Source organism: Phyllobates terribilis, unplaced genomic scaffold (genome assembly GCF_046119375.1).
Source record: "Phyllobates terribilis strain yellow unplaced genomic scaffold, ASM4611937v1 Scaffold_2__4_contigs__length_985480577, whole genome shotgun sequence".
Taxonomy (NCBI): Eukaryota; Metazoa; Chordata; class Amphibia; order Anura; family Dendrobatidae; genus Phyllobates; species Phyllobates terribilis.
This window is the reverse complement of record NW_027362762.1, coordinates 431,895,824-431,921,649: the sequence shown is the minus strand read 5'-3', so window position 1 is coordinate 431,921,649 and position 25,826 is coordinate 431,895,824. Positions and strand designations below refer to the sequence as shown.

The following is a 25,826-nucleotide window of genomic DNA, read 5'->3' as shown; positions in this document are numbered from 1 at the left end:
ACAGGCATGGAATAGGGAACCAATGATAAGGGGGTAAATAAGGCTGCGTGCCCACTATGCGTTTTTCAAGCGTTATTGCCGCGGAATTTCTGCAGCGAAAACGCTTAAAAAATGCTTGGTAATACGTGCCCCATGGTCCCCAATGATAATCCGCATGTGCTGTGCACATGCTGCGGAAATTTCCGCTGCAGATTATCATTGTGGAAAAATATACAGCATATCCATTAATTTTGGGGACACGCAGCGTAATCACCGCCATTCACTTGCATTAGACCTCGTGACATAAGCATCACTGCATCTGTAAATGCGGATATCACACGGTTAAATGTGCGGATGGTACCCAGGTCTGGAGGAGAGGAGACTCTCCTCCAGACCCAGGTACCATAGAACCTGTAAAAAAAGAATTTAAAATAATGAAAAAAAAAGATTATACTTACCTTCCGATGTCCTCCCGGTGTTTTCTCCCCTCCATCTGGTCTGCTGTATGGGTCGCGGTGTTGTGAAGGACCTGCCATGACGTAATTGAGTCATGTGACCTATCACATGACTCAGACGTCACCGCAGGTCCTTCACACCACCGCGAGCCGCCCAAGACACCGGACGCAGCGGAGAACACACGTGAGGACATCGGAAGGTAAGTATAATCTTTATTTTTTACCATTCTTATTCTTTTTTTACTAACTTGGTCACACTACTATAAATCCATGCTGGTAGCATAGATTTATATAGTGTGAACAAGTTGTCAAGCACTTTTCCAAGTGATGCTAAAAGCGCTTGGAAGGCGCTTGATAACCCGCATGCAGAAATGCATGCAAAAACGCTTGACAAACGCTTCTACCTGGTGGGAAAAACGAACGTAAAAACCACGTGCGTTTTTCCTGCCAGGGAGAAGCGGAAAAGCCGGATTTTGGTAAGAACTTACCTGTAAAATCCTTTTCAGCGAAGGAAGGAAGGGAGACACAGATTCTCTACTTCGTGGGTAGGCGGAGCCCCATAGGATAGTCACCTCAGATTGGAAAAAGACGACCGGCCCCTCCAGTATATAGGCTCCTCCTACTCCCATGTTCATCAGTCCGTACACAAGCTAAGGAAGAGCAGACCAACCAGCAGAACAACATATCCCCTTCTGAAATTTCAGAAATGAGAGAAAACAGGTCATGTAATAGAAACACACAGTCTTAGGCATACCCCATTGGACCTGACAACTGTGTAGAGCTGGCGAAACTGGAAGGAGAGCCGTAGAGCGCTAAACCCAGTCCAGAAGATCGACATCAGGAAGGAGACGCGCTGCATCTAGAAACACAAAAAAACACTTCTGCCCTGGGAGGGTGCTGTGTCTCCCTTCCTTCCTTCGCTGAAAAGGATTTTGCAGGTAAGTTCTTACCAAAATCCGGCTTTCAGCAGCAGAAGGGAAGGAAGGGAGACACAGATTCTCTACTTCGGATCCAGTTGGATAAACACGTAGCTGGGCTGCGCTGCTGAAGTGAATCAATTCTTCAGAGATGATGATGATGATGATGAAAAGGCTACGTGTTTATCCAACTGGATCCAATATCTCCTGGAGGATTCATCTTCCAGCCACGGGGCAGCAGCAGCTGGTTTTCTTCATGCCTACATAGGAGTTGTGCCTGTCACAACTCCATCAGGTGAGTGGAACCAACACTCTCTTACTCTCCCTCCATAGGGTATCACCCTATTGTGCGCTCTGTTTCCCACATTTAGATCTACATAGATTCTCTACTTCGTGGGACGTCCTAAAGCAGTACCTACTTAAGGGTGGGAAAAAGAGGCAGAAGCTTCCATACCCCAAAACTTAGGCAAGAGCGCAAACCGCGCTAAATAACGGAAAACAAAGTAAAGGGATAAACTTAAATTACCGCCGCCTGCAGGACCCTGCGTCCCAGGGCCGCATCGGCTGAAGCACTTACGTCCACCTTATAAAACTTAGTAAAGGTGTGAACGGAGCGCCAGGTGGCCGCCCGGCAGAGCTGCGCTGCCGAGGCCCCCTGACGAAAAGCCCACGATGAGCCAATGGCTCTCGTGGAATGAGCTTTAACTTTAACCGGACAAGGCTCGCCCTTGAGCCGGTACGCTTCCAGGATAGCTGAACGGATCCACCGAGCTATCGTGTCTTTGGAAGCACGTTGACCACGCCGACGACCTGCCGGAATTATAAAAAGAGAGTCCGACTTCCGAAAACCTTGGGTGATCGTAAGATAGAACTTCAATGCCCGCACTAAGTCCAACGAGTGCAAGGCCCGCTCCCTTGGATTCTTAGGTCCTGGACAAAGAGAAGGCAACACAATGTCCTGATTAATGTGGAATTGTGACACTGCCTTTGGCAAAAAATCTTCACGAGTACGAAGCACCACGCGATCCGGAAAAAATTCCAGAAAAGGAGGTGAGCAAGAAAGTGCTGCCAATTCCGATACCCTTCTCAAAGAGGTGACTGCCACCAAGAAGGCCACCTTCCAAGAAAGTAGTGAAAGTTTAGCAGAATCCATAGGCTCAAAAGGCCTATGCTGAAGGGCTTCCAGGACTAGATTAAGCCACCATGGAGCCACAACTGCCCTCTGTGGCGGAACTGACGTGCGACTCCGCGAAAAAAAGAGCGCACATCCCTGCGAGAGGCAATAGCCTTCCTAAAAAGTGCGGAAAGAGCAGATACCTGTCCCCGCACCGTACTAACTGCCAAACCCCTGGCCAGACTAGATTACAGAAAGGCCAAGAAGTTGGGGATGGAAAAAACCCTCGGGTTTCTTGAGGATCCAGAACACCAAGAATAGAAAGACTCCCAAGTTCTGTGATAAATCCTGGACGTAGCTGGACTCCGGGCCGCCCGCAAGACATCAATGACCTCGGGCGAAAAACCGCGACGGGTCAAGATCTCGGTCTCAAGAGCCACGCCGTCAAACGAAGGGACCTCAGGTCCGGATGATGAATGGGCCCCTGAGTGAGCAAGTCCGGGCGAAGGGGCAGCGGAAACGGAAGTGCCGCCTGAAGAGACACCAGCGTCGAATACCATGTCCTCCGCGGCCAGTCTGGTGCTATCAGAATTATTGATACCCTTTCGAGTTTGATCCGTCGGATCACCAGAAGTAGTAAGGATATCGGCGGAAACGCATAGATCAGCTTGAACTGACCCCACAGGGCCACTAGAGCATCCACCGCCTCCGGGTCCCTGTACCTGGACCTGAACGTCGGAACCCTGGCCTTCAGCCTGGATGCCATCAAGACCACTTGAGGAGTCCCCCAACGGGAACACAGCAGAGAAAACACTTCTGGATGGAGACTCCATTCCCCAGGGTCCACTTGCTCGCGACTGAGGAAGTCCGCCGAGATATTCAACACCCCTGGAATGTGAATTGCAGAGATTGCTGGAACTTTGGACTAGGCCCAGACCAGGATCCGAGAGACCTCCGACATGAGACTGGAACTCCTCGTCCCGCCTTGGTGGTTGAGGTACGCGACAGCCGTAGCGTTGTCCGACTGGATCCGGACCGGTAGACCGCTCAATAAGACCGTCCAATGTTGGAGGCAGAGAAATATTGCTCTCAACTCCAAAATGTTGATCGGGAGAGACGACTCCTTTGGCGACCAGACTCCCTGAATCCAGAGGTCGTTCCAAACTCCCCCCAGCCTGTCCGGCTGGCATCGGTTGTCACCACCGACCATCTCGGAGGAAGGAAGGATTTCCCCACGGATAGAGTCTCCGGACGTAACCACCATCCAAGAGATTCTCGCACCCTGCGGGAGATAATGACCGAGCGATCCAGAGAAGTTAGCGATCGATCCCAATGGGTCAAAATAAGGCTCTGGAGATCCCGGGAATGAAATTGTGCAAATGGTACTGCTTCCATAGTTGCCACCATTTGACCCAGAAGGCGCATGCATTCCCGAAGGGACATTCACAGCGCCGACCTCATAGCCTGGACCAGAAGACGAAGGTTCGTCTGTTTGACAGGAGGCAGGGACACAACTGCCCGAACAGTATCGAACTGCATCCCCAGGAAAAGAATGGACTGTGCTGGCTCCAATGACGATTTCTTCCAATTGGTCAGCCACCCGAAATCCATCAGGTACTGAAGGGAGAGATCGCGAGCCGCTATTGCCTCCTCCGCTGTGGGTGACACTATGAACAGGTCGCCCAGGTAGGGGAGGATCGTAACCCCCTGTCTTCGAAGAAGAGCCATAAGAGGAGCCAGAATTTTTGTAAAAACCCTGGGAGCTGAGGCCAACCCGAAAGGCAGGGCCACAAACTGGTAATGGGTTTGACCTATAGCGAAACGCAAGAAACGCTGGTAAGCCCTGCCGATAGGGATATGCAAATAGGCGTCGCGAATGTCTATGGACACCAAGAAATCGTACTGCGACAGGGTCGCTATCACCGATCGGAGAGACTCCATGCGGAACTTTCGTGTACGGACGTAAATATTCAAATCCCTGAGATCCAGCACCGGACGAAACTTGTCCTCCTTTTTGGGGACCACAAAAAGGTTGGAATAAAAACCCTTTCCCTGGTCTTCCGGAGGAACCTGAACCACCACACCCTGCTGTAGGAGAAAGTCGACCTCCTGAAACAGTGCGGCAGCCAGTCTTGGCATGGACGGAATGCCCGTCAGACGAAACCTGTCAGGAGGCAGCGAATGAAACTCTATGAAATAGCCTGCCGACATAACCCGTGTCACCCAGGCGTCTGCTATGTGGGATGCCCAGATCGACCCGAATTGTAGCAGACGACCTCCCACCCGAGAGCCCTCGGGGGGATCCCTGGCGTCAGTCAGCCTTAGCGGACTTTTTATCAACCACCCGTCTGTCCTGACGGGACCGTTGCTTCCAAGGAGTACAAGATTTCTGGGCGGATCTGCCGGAGGATGAGGGACGACCCAATCTCCAAGAAGGCTGACTGAATCGTCCCCTGGCCCGAAAGGACCGAAGACCTCTGCCGGGCCCTGTCCTGCTGGCTGTGGATGCCACTGCCTTTTTCCCAGGCAGAGTAACATCCTTAGCTTTAGCTTTGGCAATTAGTTCCGAAAGATCTGAACCAAAGAGCTGACCGCCCTTATATGCCAGACTAAGCAATCCCTGTTTGGATACTGCATCCCCGGTCCACTGTTTAAGCCACAGAGCTCTTCTAATCGTGACTGCCGAAGCCTGAGCCCTGGACAGAATTGAAGCAGTGTCCAGTACTGCATCTCTGCCATAACACCTAGCTTCTTCCATTCGCTGAAAAAGCTTTTCCACTTCTGAACGCAAAGTCCCATCCTGCCACGCCGCACGCAGCTGATCCAACCACCGCAGAGAAGCCTCACCGGCCCACATGGCCTTCAAGGCCGCTCGGAAACCATGACCCGCGGCTTCATATATGGATTTCGCCGCTGACTCCGATCTTCTGTCCAAAGGATCCTGAAGATTGGCTCTCCCTTTAACAGTAAGCAGGGAAGACTTGGTCAGCTGAGACAGAGATATATCCACCTCAGGAGAGGGAACCCAATTAGTAACCATCTCCTTGGCACAGGGATATAGGGCATCAAAAAAACGCGTTCCTCGGAAGCGTTTATCCGGACACTGACGCTCCTTCTCCACCGCTTCGTTAAGTTCCTCATGCGCAGGTAATGTAGAACGAACACGGCGCGTCTTCTGATACAGACGGCCCGACCTAGACGGTCTTGTCGGCTCTTCAGACAGCTCTAATACTTCCCGCATGTCCTTAATAAGCCCATCTACGTGACCAGAAAGAGAAACAGAGCGATCCTGTTGATCCTCCTCTTCGGACTCAGAAATTTCATCAACCGAATCTGTTGGTGAATCCGAAGCCTCTGATGCGCTCTGCGAGGGAGACAAAGCCATCATAGTCTTGCGGCGCTTTTTACCTCGTGGCATTGGGTGTGATCTAGCTGACACCCACTGTCCCAGGAGACTAGAGAGACTATCAATGGAGCGAGTGAGCGCCTACACCTTAACATCACTGAGCGTTGAACTTGATGTAGTAGAAGGCCTGAGTGTATCAGAGGCGTGCGACTGAACCTGAAACGGATGAGGAGACCGATACGCACTCCCAGGCCCCTGATCCGACATGCCACCCACACCAGATGCCAGGATGTACAACAAGGATGGCAAAAAAGTGTGAAAGCTGCACAGCCTGTTTTCAAAACTCACTTTTTTTTTTTTTTTTATATATGCGACAGGCTCTGAAGGGTTAAAGCTCACCCTTAGAAAAGAGCTACCCCAGAAATGCCGAGCAAAAAATCAATAGGGGGAAACTCCCTTAAACACCATGTGTTTCCCCTAAAGTTCCACTTTTTCAGAAGGGGTTAACATCACAGCAACTATAATACTACACAGCCTAAAAGGTCAGTGAAGTAAATAGCTTTAGGAGAGAAAGCGGCAGTGCTCACGAGGACTCCTAATAGGTAGCCTGGAGAGATAGCACTGACAAAGAACCCCTGCCAGAGGCAGAGGGGACTCACCGGTACTGCGGCGACCGCTCCTCCTAAGTGTGTGGACGGACGGGGAGCAGAGAGCAGGAGGCGCCGCTGGACGCCGGAGGGAGAAGCAGGGACCGCCAGCGCACGCTCAACCAAGCACTTCCTGCCTAAGTAATGACGGCAGGAAGCCAGGAGACGCTAAGCCACGCCCCCACTAGGCCACACTCCCCGCCTTATTCAAACAACAAAAAAATGAGGGCAGAAAACTTCCTACCTCTATGAAGGCAGGAAGCAAGTCAATAAAAGCAAGAAAACGCGTGCCAATACAGGGAGCTTCCTGCCTCAATGAAGGCAGGAAGCAAAAACGAAAAAGCATGCGCAAATAAAAAATAAAAATAAAAATTACTGGCCTCCGTCTCTGCTCCCCAGTCAAGGCAGCGTCTGAAATAGACAAGAAACACACAGGCAGTACACTTGCCGTAGCCGTCAAAGATACTCTTTAGACCAAAGAGCACTTACCCGGCTGAATGCCACAGGGATCCTCAGGGATATGTGGCGTCATGGCCCTTTGCTCCCCCCTATGGCGGAGCACGCAGGGACCCTCTCAGATGTGTGGTGTGCGCCTCCGCCAGGGAGCGCCCTGTATCCCCCGGGGCCGGCAGGCATAAGTGGGAACCTCCTCAAGGGGTACACAGAGCTGCCAGGGGAGGGTCAGGGGTCTCAGCAGCGCCGAGACCCCCAGAGACCTCTAGACCACGGGGGGTCCAGGACTCGCTGGATATAAAATAACAACTCTTCTGAGGAGCTGCCGAAGCAGCGACTATCCTCTGAGACCTCAGATAAAAAGACTGATGAACATGGGAGTAGGAGGAGCCTATATACTGGAGGGGCTGGTCGTCTTTTTTCAATCTGAGGTGACTATCCTATGGGGCTCCGCCTACCCACGAAGTAGAGAATCTGTGTCTCCCTTCCTTCCTTTCTGCTGCTGAAAAATATGCAGCATTTCTTCATCGTGGGCACATAGCCTAAAGCTAAGAATATTGCAACATGACTTAGTAAAGTCTAAAATACAGTACTAAAATATTAACCAGGAGCAAGAACTTCTGGGAAGCATGTATCCTTATTCTGTAAACTGTTTTAGAAACACAATTTACAATATGATGAAAGAGTTTGCACATAATTACAAATAATACAAAACATCTTGGTCATGTATTTATAAGAAGCAGCCTTTGGGCAGAGAAACCTTTGATCCTGGCTGTTTAAACCTATTGTATAATTGCCAGGGTGTAGAATCTCCCCTTTAAAGGGAACCTGTCACTTCCAGAAACGCTATTTTCCTGCAAATATAGTGCTAATCTTAAGCCAGGTAAATAGTGATTAAATCATGCCCAGCTAACTTTCTGGATCATTGGCCACAGGGAGAAATTAAAGGGGTTGTCCAGTTATAAGTGATAAGTCTGCAGTCACTCTGAGTGACTGCAGACTTATGAATCCCCCCAGCGCAGGCACTGTGCGCTGTGGAGATTCTCTGGTATGAGACCCGGTAACGAAGGGTATGTTTGTGTTATACATACCCCCGGCCAGTAGGCGCCGCCTCGCTCCATACACTTGTATTAGGCAAGGCCACGCCTTCTAATTATCCACATCACTAGACGGGGTGTGGACTCGCTCCATACAAGTGAATGGAGAGAGGCGGCGCTGAATGGCGCAACAAAACAAAACACTAAAAGTACACATATTTGGTATTGCCGCATCCAGAACGACCTGACCTATAAAACTGTCCGACTAGTTAACCCCTATAGAGAACACAGTAAAAAAAAAAAAAAAAAAAGAAGCAAGAAATGGTGCTTTATCATCATACCGCCGAACAAAAAGTGGGATAAAATGCGATCAAAAAGATGAATTTAAATAAAAATGGTCCCACTGAAAACTTTCTTGTCCCGCAAAAAACAAGCCACCATAAAGCTCCATCTGCTGAAAAATAAAAAAGTTATAGCTCTCAAAATAAAGTTATTATTTTTTCTATAAAATAGTTTTTATTGTGTAAAAGCACCAAAACATAAATTATATAAATGTAGTATCGCTGTAAACATACTGACCCGAAGAATAAAGCGGCCTTATTAATTTTACAACACGCAGAACGGCATTAAAAAAAAATAAAACAAATCCTGAATTGTTGGTTTTTGTTTATTCTGCCTCCCAAAAATCAGAATAGAAAGCGATCAAAAAATGTCATGTGCCCGAAAATGGTACCAAGAAAAACGTCAACTTGTCCCGCAAAAAACAAGTCCTTATGTGATGGTCGGCTGGAATATGGAAAAATTATAGCTCTCAAAATATGGTGATGCAAAAACTAGTCCTTGACAGCTGTCACACACTAAAAGATGCTTTTTTTTTTTGCAAACATAAAAACCCCGATATAAATCTATAAATCTGGTATCGCTGTAATCGCACCGACTCGAAGAATAAAGTCGTCTAATCACTTATACCACATGAAAAACGGCGTAAAAAATAAATAAAAACAATTCTTCACCTGCTGCTGATTTGTTCATATTGCCTCCCAAAGATCGCAGTATGGCTCGGCTAACATTTATCCTGCGCTCTGCGCTGAGCGCTTACACCGGGGTTTTCGTGTAAATCTCTGAAATACGTAATTTAGACGGAACCCCTGGCTGAAGATTCCCTGTAATGTGGCAGATGGAGGCTGGTTGACCTATGATCCCACAGTGTCCGTCTTTTTATTAGGCGTGCATAAAAGTGCAGTCGGCCACAGTTTTGTGAACCTCTGAAAAAAAGGACACCACTAAACAGAGGCCAGACAGAGTCCAGAGTAACTCTGCTGCCTCATTATAATGAATGGCTCCCTCGGGATAGGGTTGTGTTAGAATTAGGGTTGTGTTTGGGTTAGGATTAGGGTTAGGGTTTTGTTGGGGTTAGGATTAGAGTTGTGTTAGGATTAGGGGTATGTTAGGGTTGCGATTAAGTTGTGTTAGGGTTGAGATTTTTTTAAAAGTAAAGAATGACGATATGTCGACTTGTGTTAAGCGCAAGTGCTCAGTACTCAGGTTTGCATCGGGTGCTCTGGTAAGCAACAAGTATCATGGGTGCTCGAGTGATGTGCTCGAGTCTCCGCCCTGCATGTTTCGCGGCTGTTGCAAAGCCAAAAAAAAACCTGGGGATTGCCTGCCATGCACTAGCAATCCCCGTATGGTTTATTTGGGTGTCTAACAACCATGAAACATGCAGGGCGGGGACTCGAGCATGTCATTCGAGCACCCATGATACTTTGTGCATACCCGAGTACCCGATGCAAACTTAAATAGCGAGCACTTGCACTCAAGACTAATGACAACTTATTCAATATGATGACCTAATGTTATCAAATTCTGTGTCCTACCTCTGGGTTCAAAATTCAAAATTGGGGGCTGAAATGCAAAATTGGGGGCTGAAAAACATTTTTGTGGGAAAAGTGTGAAAATTTTAGTTTTACGGCTCAAGGTTATAAACTTCTGTGAAGCACCTGGGGGTTCAATGTGCTCACCTCACATCTAGATAAGTTCTTTGAGGGGTCTAGTTTCCAAAATGGGGTCACTTGTGAGGGGTTTCCACTGTTTAGGAACATCAAGGGCTTCCCAAACGCAACATCAAATGGCGCTCCTTCCCTTCCGAACCCTGCCGTGCGCCCAACCAGTGGTTTTCCCCCATATATGGAGTATCTGCGTGCTCAGGAGAAATTGCACAACAAATTTTGTGGTCCATTTTTTTCCTGTTACATATGCGAAAATAAAAAAAATGTGGGTTTAAAGAAAAAATTTTGTGAAAAAAGTTAAATGTTTATTGTTTTATTCCATATTCAAAAAATTGCTGTGAAGCACCTAAAGGGTTAATAAACTTCTTTAATGTGGTTTTGAGCACCTTGAGGGGTGAAGTTTTTAGAATGGTGTCACTTTTGGGTATTTTCTGTCAAAAAGGCCCCTCAAAGTGACTTCAAATGTGATGCGGTCCCTAAAAAATGGTTTTGTAAATTTTGTTGGAAAAATTAGAAATCAATGGTCAACTTTTAACCCTTAGAACTTCCTAACAAAAAAATTTGGCTCCAAAATTGTGCTGATGTAAAGTAGACATGTGGGAAATGTTATTTATTAACTATTTTGTGTGAGATATCGCTCTGATTTAAGGGCATGAAAACACAAGTCATATCAAATAAATTTTTACCGCTATCATGAAGTACAATATGTCATGAAAAAACATTCTCAGAATCAGGGGGATCTGTTGAAGCGTTCCAGAGTAATTACCTCATAAAGTGACACTAGTCAGAATTGTAAAAATTGGCCTGGTCATTAACGTGCAAACCACCCTCGGGGGTAAAGGGGTAAATAATGTTTAATTGGTTTGGAAAACGTTTAGTAAAAAAATCCCTTAAGGTAAGTATTCTGCTATTTTTTAACTTTATATTGATTGCACTTACAGTCTAGTTGAATATAAATAAATATCCTTCATTATTAATGTAAGAACAGACCTGAGCTGCCAAATTTCAGAGGTGTTAATAAAATCATAAATCCTTTTGCTAAAGGGAAATGTGTGCCCATTTACAACATAGTAGATTGAACTTAAAAATCCTTATAACCTTATATGCCTTCTACTAAACTACCATGTTTATTTTGGTCGCGACCACATCTGAGAACAGCATGATGTATAGGGCAGAGACCCTGATTCCAGTGAGCTATCACTTCTCAAACTGCTTGCTGCAGTTTTGATAAAATCATGGTTTCATCTGCTGCAGATCTACTAGTTCTCCGAATTCTGAGCTCTGTATAACCCTGATTGACAGCTTTCTGTGTACACTCTGCATAGGCAGAAAGCTGCCAATTGATGGTGGAAGTGGGGTTATACAGAGCTCATGAATATGAATAACTACATGACAGCAAGTTTTCTAGTCCTCCAGTGTTGATCTCCTTCTGATAAAACAGTGATTTTATCAAAACTACAGCAATCAGCTCAGTAAGTGACACATCGTTAGAATCAGGTTCTCTGTCTCTACATCATTATTCTCTCAGATTAGGTGGCAAAAACTTGGTGACAGACTCCCTTTAAAAATGTCTTATGTACTAATGCAAACGTTCATTTGAAATGTCAAATGTAATTCACACGCAATACACATGTGCAAAATCTTATTTTCTTATAAACAAGAAAAAGTGCATTATGATTTTTTTTTGCAGCAAATCTATTTAATTATAATAATCTACAAAAATAAAAATAAATTAATGTCTACTTAACAGTGAACTCCAACGACATACAATATGACAATATAAATGAGCTGATTGACCTTTCTTGACTTCCTAAATGGCAAGTTTGGATTTGCCAAGTTTTCCCTCAAGGAAACAATAGAGTAACTTATACATACAATTACTGCACACGGTATTGAACAATTTTGCTTCAAGTGAAATTTATTCCAATATAATAGCACGAAATGACAAATTAAAAGCTGACGTTTCGGCCACTGTGTGGCCTTGATCACAGTGTCACTAAAATAAATGAAAACAATCAAAAGAAATACAAAAGAATTCATACGTTATTTACAAGAAAAGTACACATTTTGTGAACTTATGTCAAATGATCATTTACGGTAGAGAGAGATCTGAAATTATCTATGTTCATCAGGTCAACTATCTCTCAGTAATCAGAGAGCAGTTCAAAGGTAGAAGGAAACTATATGTAGATTGTTGTATAAAAGGTTTAATTTAAAGTAGGTGTTTGTACCTGTTAGGTGTTGTACCACAGTAGTCATAAGGATCTCCCTACGGTTGCAAGGAGGTATTGGGAACTCAAAGAGGAGTAATCAGGTCCCAGGTGTAAATTGTGGTTCCTTCTGGTGGAATGGGTTCCTGTTCAATTGTGACAATATAAATACAAAGGTCCACTTAACCTAATCTAAAATTGTGTAAACAAGGTTAAGCCATACCACTGTGCCAAATAAATTCTCTATATAATGGCCTGTTCGTCATCACAAGTATGCAACATGTGGTATATGGACACCTGTGTGATAGAGAATTTAAGAAGATATTTCTTATTTTCTATATATGTGCCTTCACCAGCAATGTCTGTGCATAAATGAACATCCCATTTTACCTTAGGGTAGTATTAGTAAAAGGAAAAAGATTCCCAGGTACTGGTCCCTACTTTGCTATAAAGAGTATTGTCAAAGTTTCTCTGGATCTGTTGGTAAAGTAGAAGAAATCCAATTTAAAAGTACATAAGAATAGTAATGAAGTTAACTTATCATAGATCTCCATGAATGTAGACGGCTTACTACTGTGTCTGCAGCCGGCACGATCCGTACCCTGGCGGTGTGCGGTATGTACTGTGGAGCACTCCATGATAAAGGACCTGTCGGTCATGTGACCAGAAGTGGTGACAGACGCCGGCGCTTGCGCAGACATCGCGGTGCCCAGTCTCTAGTGCGTCATTGCTCCTATGTGCAAGGTGGCCATGGAGATGCTATGACGCTTCTCAATGCGCATGCGTGCTCCATGCTACAGTATGTACTAGGCAAGAGACTACGGGGATATAATTGACTGTCATGGAGGTCACAGAGCCCTAGGAGATAAGCTCTGGAGTGTAGTACAGGGGAAGAGGGGAAAAGAGAAGAACTCATAGGGTGAAATAGAGTCATCTGACACAAGAACAATAAGAAAGAATGGCTCTACCGTGTGTCAATCTTGTTCTATATCCAATGATGGTATATATATACACTGCTCAAAAAAATGAAAGGAACACTCAAATAACACATCCTAGATCTGAATGATTGAATGTGTACTTTTCTTGTAAATAACGTATGAATTCTTTGTATTTATTTTGATTGTTTTCATTTATTTTAGTGACACTGTGATCAAGGCCACACAGTGGCCGAAACGTCAGCTTTTACTTTGTCATTTCGTGCTATTATAATGGAATAAATTTCACTTGAAGCAGAATTGTTCAATACCGTGTGCAGTGATTACTACTTCTGACATACGTAAGTGGGTCCTTTGATCCGTTCACGAGCACCGGAATAGACATTATTGAGTTCTAGCCATTCACCATATTATATTATACATACAGAAAAAATGAGACATAATGTCTCCATGTAATGAGGCACAAAAAGACAATACCAATTTCAATAATTGTTAATATTATCCATAAAATCTGATTTTTAATTCTTGTATGTTATTCTTGAATTTGCCTTTCTTGAAAAAAAAATAAAGAATTTTTTATAATGCATCACACATTTTGTTTTTCTATGCACATTTAGCTCTTGTGTAAAGCCTTGATTCCTTTTGATCTTTGCAAAGTTTATGGCAAGATTCTACATTTTCTAAGGTAATACATCTGAATAAAAAATCACCAGAAAGGATCAGAGTGTTGTATAATGCTTTGAAGTTGAACAATCAAAGTTTTGCATGGTTAACTCAATTGATTTAAGTAGAAAACATAGTATGCAACATACGTTAATGTGTATTTGTATACCGGCATACTATCAAAGTAATTTGGACATGAATGGTACAATTCATTAAGCCTCAGCATTTAGGTCAATTTATTCTTTAAACATACTAGTAATTATAAAAAATCAAATATCTTGTGTGTTAAAAAATGGTAAACAAATTAATCGCAACAGATTCCTCACTCAGAGATTTAACAATATGGATTCTTATACTAAGTATAAAGTAAAGAATGTATCACCCACTGTATTGTACAGGCCATAAAACAAGCCTGACCATAATATTTAGCCCAAGTTTAGACAATATAAAATAGTAAAAAAATATTTCACACAGTGCAAAATAAAATTTCCCTGAAAGTCTAGTTTGCTTTAGAAGTGTTCTAGAGGCAATTAATATTTTAACTCCTTCTTGACTTCTACCACACATGTATGACATTGCTAACAAGACTTTCTGAGAAGAGCTGTACATGCACGGCACAATGGTTCTGAGAAAAAATACTGAGCGAATACAGACCAATTACTGATAGTGGGGCCGTGGCCTAACAGTGAGTGAGTGTATATATATATATATATATATATATATATATACACATTGCTCAAAAAAAATAAAGGGAACACTCAAATAACACATCCTACATCTGAATGAATGAAATATTCTCATTGAATATTTTGTTCTGTACAAAGTTGAATGTGCTGACAACAAAATCACACAAAAATAATCAATGGAAATAAAATGTATTAACCAATGGAGGCCTGGATTTGGAGTCACCCCCAAAATTAAAGTGGAAAAACACACTACAGGCTGATCCAACTTTCATGTAATGTCCTTAAAACAAGTCAAAATGAGGCTCAGTATTGTGTGTGGCTTCCACGTGCCTGTATGACCTCCCTACAACGCCTGGGCATGCTCCTGATGAGGTTGCGGATGGTCTCCTGTGGGATCTCCTTCCAGACCTTGACTAAAGCATCCACCAACTCCTGGACAGTCTGTGGTGCAACGTGACGTTGGTGGATGGAGCGAGACATGATGTCCCAGATGTGCTCAATTGGTTTCAGGTCTGGGGAACGGGCGGACCTGTCCATAGCTTCAATGCCTTCATCTTGCAGGGACTGCTGACACACTCCAGCCACATGAGGTCTGGCATTGTCCTGCATTAGGAGGAACCAAGGGCCAACTACACCAGCATATGGTCTCACAAGGGGTCTGAGGATCTCATCTCGGTACCTAATGGCAGTCAGGCTACCTCTGGCGAGCACATGGAGGGCTGTGTGGCCCTCAAAAGAAATGCCACCCCACACCATTACTGACCCACTGCCAAACCAGTCATGCTGAAGGATGTTGCAGGCAGAAGATCGCTCTCTATGGCGTCTCCAGACTCTGTCACGTCTGTCACATGTGCTCAGTGTAAACCAGCTTTCATCTGTGAAGAGCACAAGGCACCAGTGGCGACTTTGCCAATCCTGGTGTTCTGTGGCAAATGCCGAGTCCTGCACGGTGTTGGGCTGTGAGCACAACCCCCATCTGTGGATGTCGGGCCCTCATACTACCCTCATGGAGTCGGTTTCTAACCGTTTGTGCACACACATGCACATTTGTGGCCTGCTGGAGGTCATTTTGCAGGGCTCTGGCAGTGCTCCTCCTGTTCCTCCTTGCACAAAGGCGGAGGTAGCGGTCCTGCTGCTGGGTTGTTGCCCATCTACGGCCCCCCGCCACGTCTCCTGGTGTACTGGCCTGTCTCCTGGTAGCGCCTCCAGCTTCTGGACACTATGCTGACAGACACAGCAAACCTTCTTGCCACAGCTCGCATTGATGCGCCATCCTGGATGAGCTGCACTACCTGAGCCACTTCTTTGGGTTGTAGAGTCCGTCTCATGCTGCCACGAGTGTAAAAGCACAACCAACATTCAAAAGTAACCAAAACATCAGCCAGAAAGCATTGGTACTGAGAAGTGGTCTGTGGTCCCCACCTGCAGGACCACTCCTTTATTGAGGGTGTCTTGATAATTGCCAATAATTTCCATCTATTGTCTATTCCATTTGCACAACAGCATGTGAAATTGATTGTCAATCAGTGTTGCTTCCTAAGTGGACAGTTTGATTTCACACAAGTTTGATTCACTTGGAGTTATATTCTGTTGTTTAAGTGCTCCCTTTATTTTTTTGAGCAATATTATATATATATATATATATATATATATATATATATATATATATATATATATATATATATATATACACACATATATATACACACACATATATATACACACACACCTCGGCACGGTCACTGCTAACTCACTAACTCAGCAATAACAAAACTAACTACTTGCTGCCATCACCAATCGTTTACAGGCTAATTGGACACTGTACAGGTAGCATATGGATTTTAGGAGTGTGGTTTACAGAACAAAATGAACAGACAGATAGGCAGTCTTAATAACATTTTAACAAAAGATTTTATAAAGCGGGCAAAACAATATAGCATATACATATTACTTAAAATAAATGGATAAACAAAAGAAAATAACTAAACCCGACGTTACTGCGATGGCTTCAGATTTATGGAGGGAAGCGCTACTAATGAAAATGTCCACAGACCCGAGTGGGATTTTTCTTTTTTAAAATAAAGCGTTGAACGAGGGGGTGTCAGGGAGTGTTTATTTCAATAAAGTAATTTTGTGTGTGTTTTCCCTTTTTATTACCGGGCTAGTAATGGGGGTGTCTGATACCAGCTGACAAATCACAGCTGATATCAACCCTATAAACCATTACCCCAATTGCAACCGCAACAGGGCAATCAAGAAGAGCAGAGGCTAAGTGCCAGAATTGGCACATGAAATGCGATACGCTGCGGGCTAGTATTTTAAGGCTGGGAAGGACCCAATAACCAGGGATCTTCCCAGCCTGATAATACCAGCCCCAGCTGTCTGCTTTACCTTGGATGGATATCAAAAATAGGGGGGACCCAACGTCATTTTTTCTATTTACTTATGGTGCAATTTTATAATGTCTTGTGTGGTTGGGAAGTTATTCATCTGCCGGATATCCATTATCTTTTTTTCTATATATTTCTCTATGTATCATTATCTTTGCACATCTTTAAACAGAATCTGTCACCAGAATTTTTTTTTTATAAACCCTCAGATATGGGGTTAATCTGCAGGTTAATAGTGTTACTAACCTGCCCGGCGCTTGCACGTAGACAAACACTGCAGGCAGACAATTAACTTTATTACCCCCACAGCATTCTGGTTTCAGTCATGGGGGAGGCGCTGGTGCTGGTTCAATCACTGTTCTGGAGTGTACAGAGCTCTGGCTATAACTGAGCCCCTGGCCCTGACTAACACTGGCTCTGCATTGGGGCTGTCTGTCAGTCAGGACTGGGGGTGCAGATAAAGCCAGAGCTCTGTACACTCCAGGGTGGTGTCTCAACCGGCGTTGACCCCGTGACTGAAATTGGAACACTGTGGGGGGAATAAAGTTCATTTTCTTCACGCAGCGTTCAGCTAAGTGCAGCTGTCGGGCAGTTTAAAAACGCTATTAACCTGCAGATTAACCCCATATCTGCAGGTTAATAGTGTTTTTTTCTGGTGACAGATTCCCTTTAAAACACATAAAAATCAGTAATTTCTTCAATGCATTTTATTCCGGTACGTGTCACATAGACAGCAGACACGTACACACAAATGGTAAAAATGGACCGTGCAATGTAGCTATTGGGCTTATTAGAAATGATACAATATCTGATAACTGAAATAGCTGTGTATCAATTTAAAAAATAACTTTTAATCAGAATTTTATAAAATTAAGGTGCAAGTGCTCACAGACTGACATAAATGCAATAAAAGAGTGATCCACTCATACACTCCTTTTCTCCAATGTCACACCCAAAATCCAGACATCAAGTGTTCAAATGACCTTACATGCATTCAATGGTTGTCCAGCCTTTACAAAATGCAGGAGAGTTTAACTAAAATAGTCCTACTAGCATGAATCAGTGATCACTCAACAAAAAGCATCCAATGATACACATCAAAGACCATATTGCCTTAATGCTAAATAAATAATGGTCAGTGTCAGATACATTGAAAGATGCTTGTTGGACAGGAGAAATACAAAGGTAACATAATTGTTTACCTAAAAAGCAGCAAATCATAGTATTAGAGTCTTTGCCAAATTAGCCCTCCTTCATGGTTATGATACTTAATTTGCACAGATAAACCAGTGGGCAGGGACAAGACCCAGTTACTTAATAACCCTACAACACATATCCCCAGTTTAAATAGACATGGGAGAAAGGAAGGGAATATATCCAAGAAAATGGAATGATCTCACCCATAAATCTAGAGACTTCTATTATTCATTCTCAATTGAGGTGAGCATCATCTTTAAAGAAACCATCCCGACGCGTTTCTTCAAATTGAGCCTTCAGGGGGAACAGAGGTTCATAAATTTCCATTCAGGGGCAAAAGTTTCCCCTAGTTTGCACTGCTACAGCATATGGTAGGGTACCTCTTTAAATATTGAGCACTGCACATGGATTGGTTACAGTGTATCACATGCCGCCAATCCAGACCTGCGCTAAAGCCACTTCCTCCTCTATGGAACGCTGCCTGACATGCACGCGTCACTACCGGGGGTGTGGCTATGACGCAATTACGGGTTTGCGTGGAACGCATATTCAATGCGCTCCAAGAAGTGCTCGTCACATCCGGATGTGCGGCAATGGGCCCAAATAGACGTGCTTGGGTCCCCTTGATGACCATAAGACGCACCTAGGTTTTAGAGGAGGAAAATAAAAATAAAATTTGAGCAAAAAATGTGGTCATGATGCACTTTTACTGCTCACACTGGTATAGGGGTAATGTCCCCCAATTCTGACAATATCCCCCATCCTGGTATATATGCCCCCCCCTTTCTTTTATACGTGGTCCCCCATACCCATCCTGGTATGCATGGAAGCCCTCCATCCTGGCATGCATGGCACCCCTCATCCTTATCCTGGTATGCATGGCACCCCTCATCCCTATTCCTGGTATGCATGGCACCCCTCATCTCTGTCCTGGCATGCATGGCACCCCTCATCCCTGTCCTGGTATGCGCATGGCACCCCTCATCCCTGTCCTGGTATGCATGGCACCCCTCATTCCTGTGCTGGTATGCATGGCACCCCTAATCCTCATCCTGGTATGCATGGCACAGCAATCCCCATCCTGGTATGCATGGTACCCCACATCCTTATCCTGGCATGCATGGCACAGCAATCCCCATCCTGGTATGAATGGCACCCCTAATCCCTATCCTGGTATGCATGGTCCCCCTAATCCATATCCTGGTATGCATGGTCCCCCTAATCCTCATCATGCTGCACATAAAAAAAAATAAACACTCCTACTCACCTTTCTTCTCTCCTCCAGCGCTGCATCCTGTCTGCCTGCACTGATCTCTCCATGTGAGCCGCACATGACGTCACTGCCATGCGCGGCTCACAAGGAGAGATCAGCTGCCGGAAGTCACTGATCCCCACGCCGGGACTGTGTGCGCGGGGAGCAGTGACTTCACTCTCCTTCATAGCCGGCACACAGCGTAGCCGCGCTGCGGCTCCTGCTGCTGCCGGCTATCGCGTGTGCCCGCTTATTAAAGGGCATGAATATTCACCCCCTCCCCACGTCCATGGGCATGAAGAGAGGTTGAATATTCATGTCCTTTAACAGCGGGCACAGGCGATTCCGGCAGCAGCAGGAGCCGCAGCGCGGCTACACTGTGTGCCGCTATTAAGGAGCATGAATATTCATTTTCTTTAGCAGCGGGGACAGTGTAGGCTGCAGCGGGCGGCTGCTGCCTCCTGTACCCCGCTCCTCCACCGCTACCGCTCCCCCAACACCCCACATATATATACACCCCCCCCCAACATTCGGACTATAAGACGCTTCCCCCCATTTTTGTCAGATACAATGAAAGATGCTTGTTGGACAAGAGAAATACAAAGGTAACATACCGTATTTTTCGGACTATAAGACGCTTTTTGTTGAGGGACCACTGATTCATGCTAGTAGGACTATTTTAGTTAAACTCTCCTGCATTGTGTAAAGGTTGGACAACCATTGAATGCATGTAAGGTCATTTGAACACTTGATGTGTGGATTTTGGGTGTGACATTGGAGAAAAGGAGTGTATGAGTGGATCACTCTTTTATTGCATTTATGTCAGTCTGTGAGCACTTGCACATTAATTTTATAAAATTCTGATTAAAAGTTATTTTTTAAATTGATACACAGCTATTTCAGTTAAAAATGGACCGTGCCACACTTTCAAGAGTACATGTGAAGGAGGCCTAAGATTTATTGTGAGGTTCTGCAGCAGTTCAAGTGTGTATTATGAAGTTCTGCAGCAGCCGAGGTGAGTATTATGAGGTTCTGCAGCAGCTGCAGTGTGGATTAGGAGGTTCTGCAGCAGCTGAGGTGTGAATTATGAGGCTCTGCAGCAGTTGAGGTGTGTATAACAAGGTTCTGCAGCAGCTGAGATGTGAATTATGAGGTTTTGCTGCAGCTTAGGTGTGAATTATGAGGTTCTGCTGCAGATGAGGTGTGAATATATGAGGCTCTGCAGCAGCTGTAATGTATCATGAGGTATATATGTAGATATACACACATATTTACACTCTTGCTCACACACATCACTATAGACTTTTTCACTTCACAGTAATCCTATGTTTGGGGTGATGTGGGGACATGTGAAGCTCTATCACCACAGTGGATGTAATGTGGAGACATGTAATGCTCTATCACCACTGTAGATGTAATGTGGAGACATGTGGAGTTCTATCACCACAGTGGATGTCATGTGAAGACATGTGGAGGTTTATCACCACAGTGGATGTGATGTGAAGACATGTGATGCTCTATCACCACTGTGGGTGTGGTGTGGAATGTAGTTATTATGCTGCTTTCGACAAATGAGGACACAGGACACTGCTTATTTCCAATACTGGAGTGATGATAGCGATCAGTGCTGGGACAGATGACATTCAATGGGTGTGCAGTGGGCAGGCAGAGGGCGAGGCTGGACACAGAGGCAGGGCGGTGCCAGCTCTGGTTGTGAAGTTATATAAAAAAAGCACAGGGAGCTGTCAAGTTTGGTAGAGCTGCAGGTAAACAAAGTGGGTGCAGGGAATGAAGTGAAATTCAGGAGGAACGAAAGAGAGAAACAAAAAACAAAAATTAAAGGCGTGTTATATATTACAATACAGCTCAGATTAGCTTTAAAAAATTTTTGGATTTCTGGGTTGGACAACCTCTTTAAGGATTACTTCAAAGCATACGACATGGCCATTAATTATTACATATCTAATATACCCTGTTTTCACAACAACTTATTATACCTTAATGTACTCCGCACAACTTACATATGTCATCACATTATAAATTCATACAGCAGTAAAATTACAAGCAAAACTCATTATTCCCCTAGTTCAATTTGCCGAGGAATATAGTTTGTAAAATTGGGTCACTTATGTTCACTACACCCTTAAATAAACATTTTGAGGAGTGTAGTTCCCAAAATGTGGTCACTTTGGGGTGCTTTGCTGTTTTTACACCGAAAGACTCCTGCAAATGCAACATGATACCAACAAACAATTCCCGCAAAATCTGCACTTCAAACATGTGTTTCTTCCCATTTGAGCTCTGCTGTGACTCTGAATTGTAGCTTCTGACCAAATATGGAACATTGATACCACTTGTGAAATTGCATAATTGGGCCTAAATCAGAAAAAGAATTGAAAAACATAGAAATTTTCATTTTCAGTTCCCAATGTTATAAAATTCTGTAAAGCACATGTGGGTTCAAAGAGCTCACTACACCGCTAGATGAATTACTTAAGAAGTGTATTTTCAATGATGGGGTCACTTGTGAGGGTTTTTTGCTATTCTGGTATCTCAGGATCTCTGTAGATACAATATGGTGTTTGCAATTTATTCCAACCAAATTAACTCTTCAAGGGTCAAACAGCGCTCATTCTCCTAAGATCCCTGCCTTGTGCAGAAACATTAGAAGATGAGACCACTGGAAAACTATACAAATATTGAAATGTATTGGAATCCATTCTCTGGCATGAAATCCAATATGTGGAAGTCAGCACAAGGACCACAGAATGGCAGACCATTCGGTAAGAATGCATATGAAAAGGAGAACAACCCGAACATGCGGTCCATAAGACAATAGAAAGCGACAAAAAGAAGCAGAAGATAATAGTAGTTAAAATACCTTTATTAAACATTGAAAAAAATGGTACTACATACAAGAGGAAAAGTATGTGCGCAGCATGTGAGATGTGCTTAATACTAAACTTATTATTGTTGTATAATGTGATTACACAAGAAACCAGGCTAGAATATGACAGTCTGCCTTATCATAAAATGTCCAATAACCCATCCACTAGTCCATCGAAGTATGGGTAGAATATAGGGTAGATAATGATAGAGGTAGATGTTTAATACATTTGACCAGCTTGAACCCCATATATCCTTACACAAAGAAAAAAGGGAATTGGTTAATGCTCAGCACGTTATTGGGGATTGAATATAACCCCTTAGCAAGGTGTCCGGCTTGGTAGTGCTATATATACAGTACAGACCAAAAGTTTGGACACACCTTCTCATTTAAAGATTTTTCTGTATTTTCATGACTTTGAAAATTGTACATTCACACATGCCACCTTTTGCTTTGATGACTGCTTTGCACAGTCTTGGCATGCCATTTTCCATTGCAATTTAAAAGAAAACTAACAAACAAAAGAAAAAAGGGGTGGGGGGGTGGGTCTTTTCCAATGCTTTCTTCTCTGAACTGACTGTTCCTCACCCCACCCTTTCTGTTTTATCTACCCTCCCCCCTCCAATGCCCGCCCTTCAACCTATATCCAATCCCTATCCTTTTAAGTTCAAATTACACCCTCCTGTCCCCTCCTGGTCATGTGGGGCTTCCTTGCCTCCAGCCCCCTTCTGGAAGTAGTTGCATGGCTGTTTTAATTCAGGCCCTCCATAAATTTTAAAAGATTTATCTGACAGTAAAATAATCTATTTTCAAGCATGAATTGATTAAAAATAATAAACTGAGGCATACTTGACATACAGTGCTCCCCCCTCCAACATCCCTGTGGATCCAGGTCTTTGCCAAAATCGAATGCAGTGTCTGCTCCTTTTAAAAGTCCATTAGTGTACATTAGTCGGGGCCTCGGTCCTTCTTAGCCCTTATTCACATATATGTCATTAAACACATGGTAAGGTTTTAATACTAGAGGTTAGGACCGTCCCGAATAGGGTCACCTTGACATTGTGGGGTGGCTTTTAAATTTTTTTGATCAACGTTATGTTAATCAAGTACCCTATATTATTTTCATGCACTACTGCTATTTATTTATTTACTGCACGGTATTTGCTCATTTTGTTTTTATCATAGGTTTTCTCCTTTTAAAAGACACAGAACCTGGTCAGGTGACTAAAAGAGTGTGACAATCTGAGAAACAAAAGAAGCATGGATGATTTTGTAAGAATGCTTCTTATTAAAACAGTGCATGTATAAGTATGAAAAACACAATATACCGTATATATCATAATTAAAAAAAAGATATTGATAGATATTTTTTCTATTCCCTATTTTCATAATGTAGATATTTTTTTCTTCTTTCTTTGCACGGTTCTATCAGAAAAACTACACATTAGATGAGACTTTTGTTTGCAACATGCAACAGTGCTAGAGTGGCTTCCTGTAGGCGGGAACAAAAAAAATTGTTATATCTCTGAAATTTTCTGTATATAAAGAAGGAAAAATGCTTAAATGTCAGGAATCTTGATTACCAGCAAGATATCCGGTAGAATTAATACATATCTAAAATGACTGTATATGAAACTGATTGCCTGAGGGTCATCACATTCCAAGCAAATTGCAATAAAGTGGGGTATGCATATTATTTACGCTATCTGCTTTGACATTATGATTTGACAATAATAGATGTGTAAAAAGGCCATCCATCATTGTGGTAAACACAGGGCGAAATGATATAAAATACTGCAAATTGTGTTTTGTTTTTTTAATAATGTATTCATATTCTGTTTTATGAGCAGGAGGCCATTGCATAGCAAATGTCAAACTAGCACCAAGGACAGGGGCTCTATTCATATAGGAGAAATGCCAAGAAATCACTTTGCAAATAATACAGTTTAAAAGTTAAGAAATAAATACAAAGATTGAAAATATTTAATGTAAGTATATGACAGATATTGTGAAAAACATTTGAAATTTTATAACACAATTAGTTACACTTTAGAGCTGAAATCCCCAAATAACTCTGCAAAGGTCACTATATATATATATATATATATATATATATATATATATATATATATATATATACATACATATATATATATATATATATATATATATATATATATATACACACACACACACATATATATACAGTACAGACCAAACGTTTGGACACACCTTCTCATTTAAAGATTTTTCTGTATTTTCATGACTTTGAAAATTGTGCATTCACACTGAACTATGAATTAACACATGTGGAATTATATACTTAACAAAAAAGTGTTAAAACAACTGAAAATATGTCTTATATTCTAGGTTCTTCAAAGTAGCCACCTTTTGCTTTGATGTCTGCTTTGCACACACTTGGCATTCTCTTGATGAGCCTCAAGAGGTAGTCACCGGAAATGGTCTTCCAACAATCTTGAAGGAGTTCCCAGAGATGCTTAGCACTTGTTGGCCCTTTTGCCTTCACTCTGCGGTCCAGCTCACCCCAAACCATCTCGATTGGGTTCAGGTCTGGTGACTGTGGAGGCCAGGTCATCTGGCGTAGCACCCCATCACTCTCCCTCTTGGTCAAATAGCCCTTACACAGCTTGGAGGTGTGTTTGGGGTCATTGTCCTGTTGAAAAATAAATGATGGTCCAACTAAACGCAAACCGGATGGAATAGCATGCCGCTGCAAGATGCTGTGGTAGCCATGCTGGTTCAGTATGCCTTCAATTTTGAATAAATCCCCAACAGTGTCACCAGAAAAGCACCCCCACACCATCACACCTCCTCCTCCATGCTTCACAGTGGGAACCAGGCATGTAGAGTCCATCCGTTCACCTTTTCTGCGTCGCACAAAGTGGGTTGGAACCAAAGATCTCAAATTTGGACTCATCAGACCAAAGCACAGATTTCCACTGGTCTAATGTCCATTCCTTGTGTTCTTTAACCCAAACAAGTCTCTTCTGCTTGTTGCCTGTCCTTAGCAGTGGTTTCCTAGCAGCTATTTTACCATGAAGGCCTGCTGCACAAAGTCTCCTCTTAACAGTTGTTGTAGAGATGTGTCTGCTGCTAGAACTCTGTGTGGCATTGACCTGGTCTCTAATCTGAGCTGCTGTTAACCTGCAATTTCTGAGGCTGGTGACTCGGATAAACTTATCCTCAGAAGCAGAGGTGACTCTTGGTCTTGCTTTCCTGGGGCGGTCCTCATGTGAGCCAGTTTCTTTGTAGCGCTTGATGGTTTTTGCAACTGCACTTGGGGACACTTTCAAAGTTTACCCAATTTTTCGGACTGACCTTCATTTCTTAAAGTAATGATGGCCCCTCATTTTTCTTTACTTAGCTGCTTTTTTCTTGCCATAATACAAATTCTAACAGTCTATTCAGTAGGACTATCAGCTGTGTATCCACCTGACTTCTGCACAACACAACTGATGGTCCCAACCCCATTTATAAGGCAAGAAATCCCACTTATTAAACCTGACAGGGCAAACCTGTGAAGTGAAAACCATTTCCAGTGACTACCTCTTGAAGCTCATCAAGAGAATGCCAAGAGTGTGCAAAGCAGTCATCAAAGCAAAGGTGGCTACTTTGAAGAACCTAGAAT

General features: G+C 43.5%; 1 protein-coding gene across 6 annotated transcripts in view; it reads right to left on the bottom strand.

Annotated features, from left to right (window-relative positions):
* Window positions 1-25,826, bottom strand: part of RPH3AL (rabphilin 3A like (without C2 domains)) — a 467,437-nt gene that overhangs the window by 116,175 nt on the left and 325,436 nt on the right. The window lies entirely within an intron of this gene.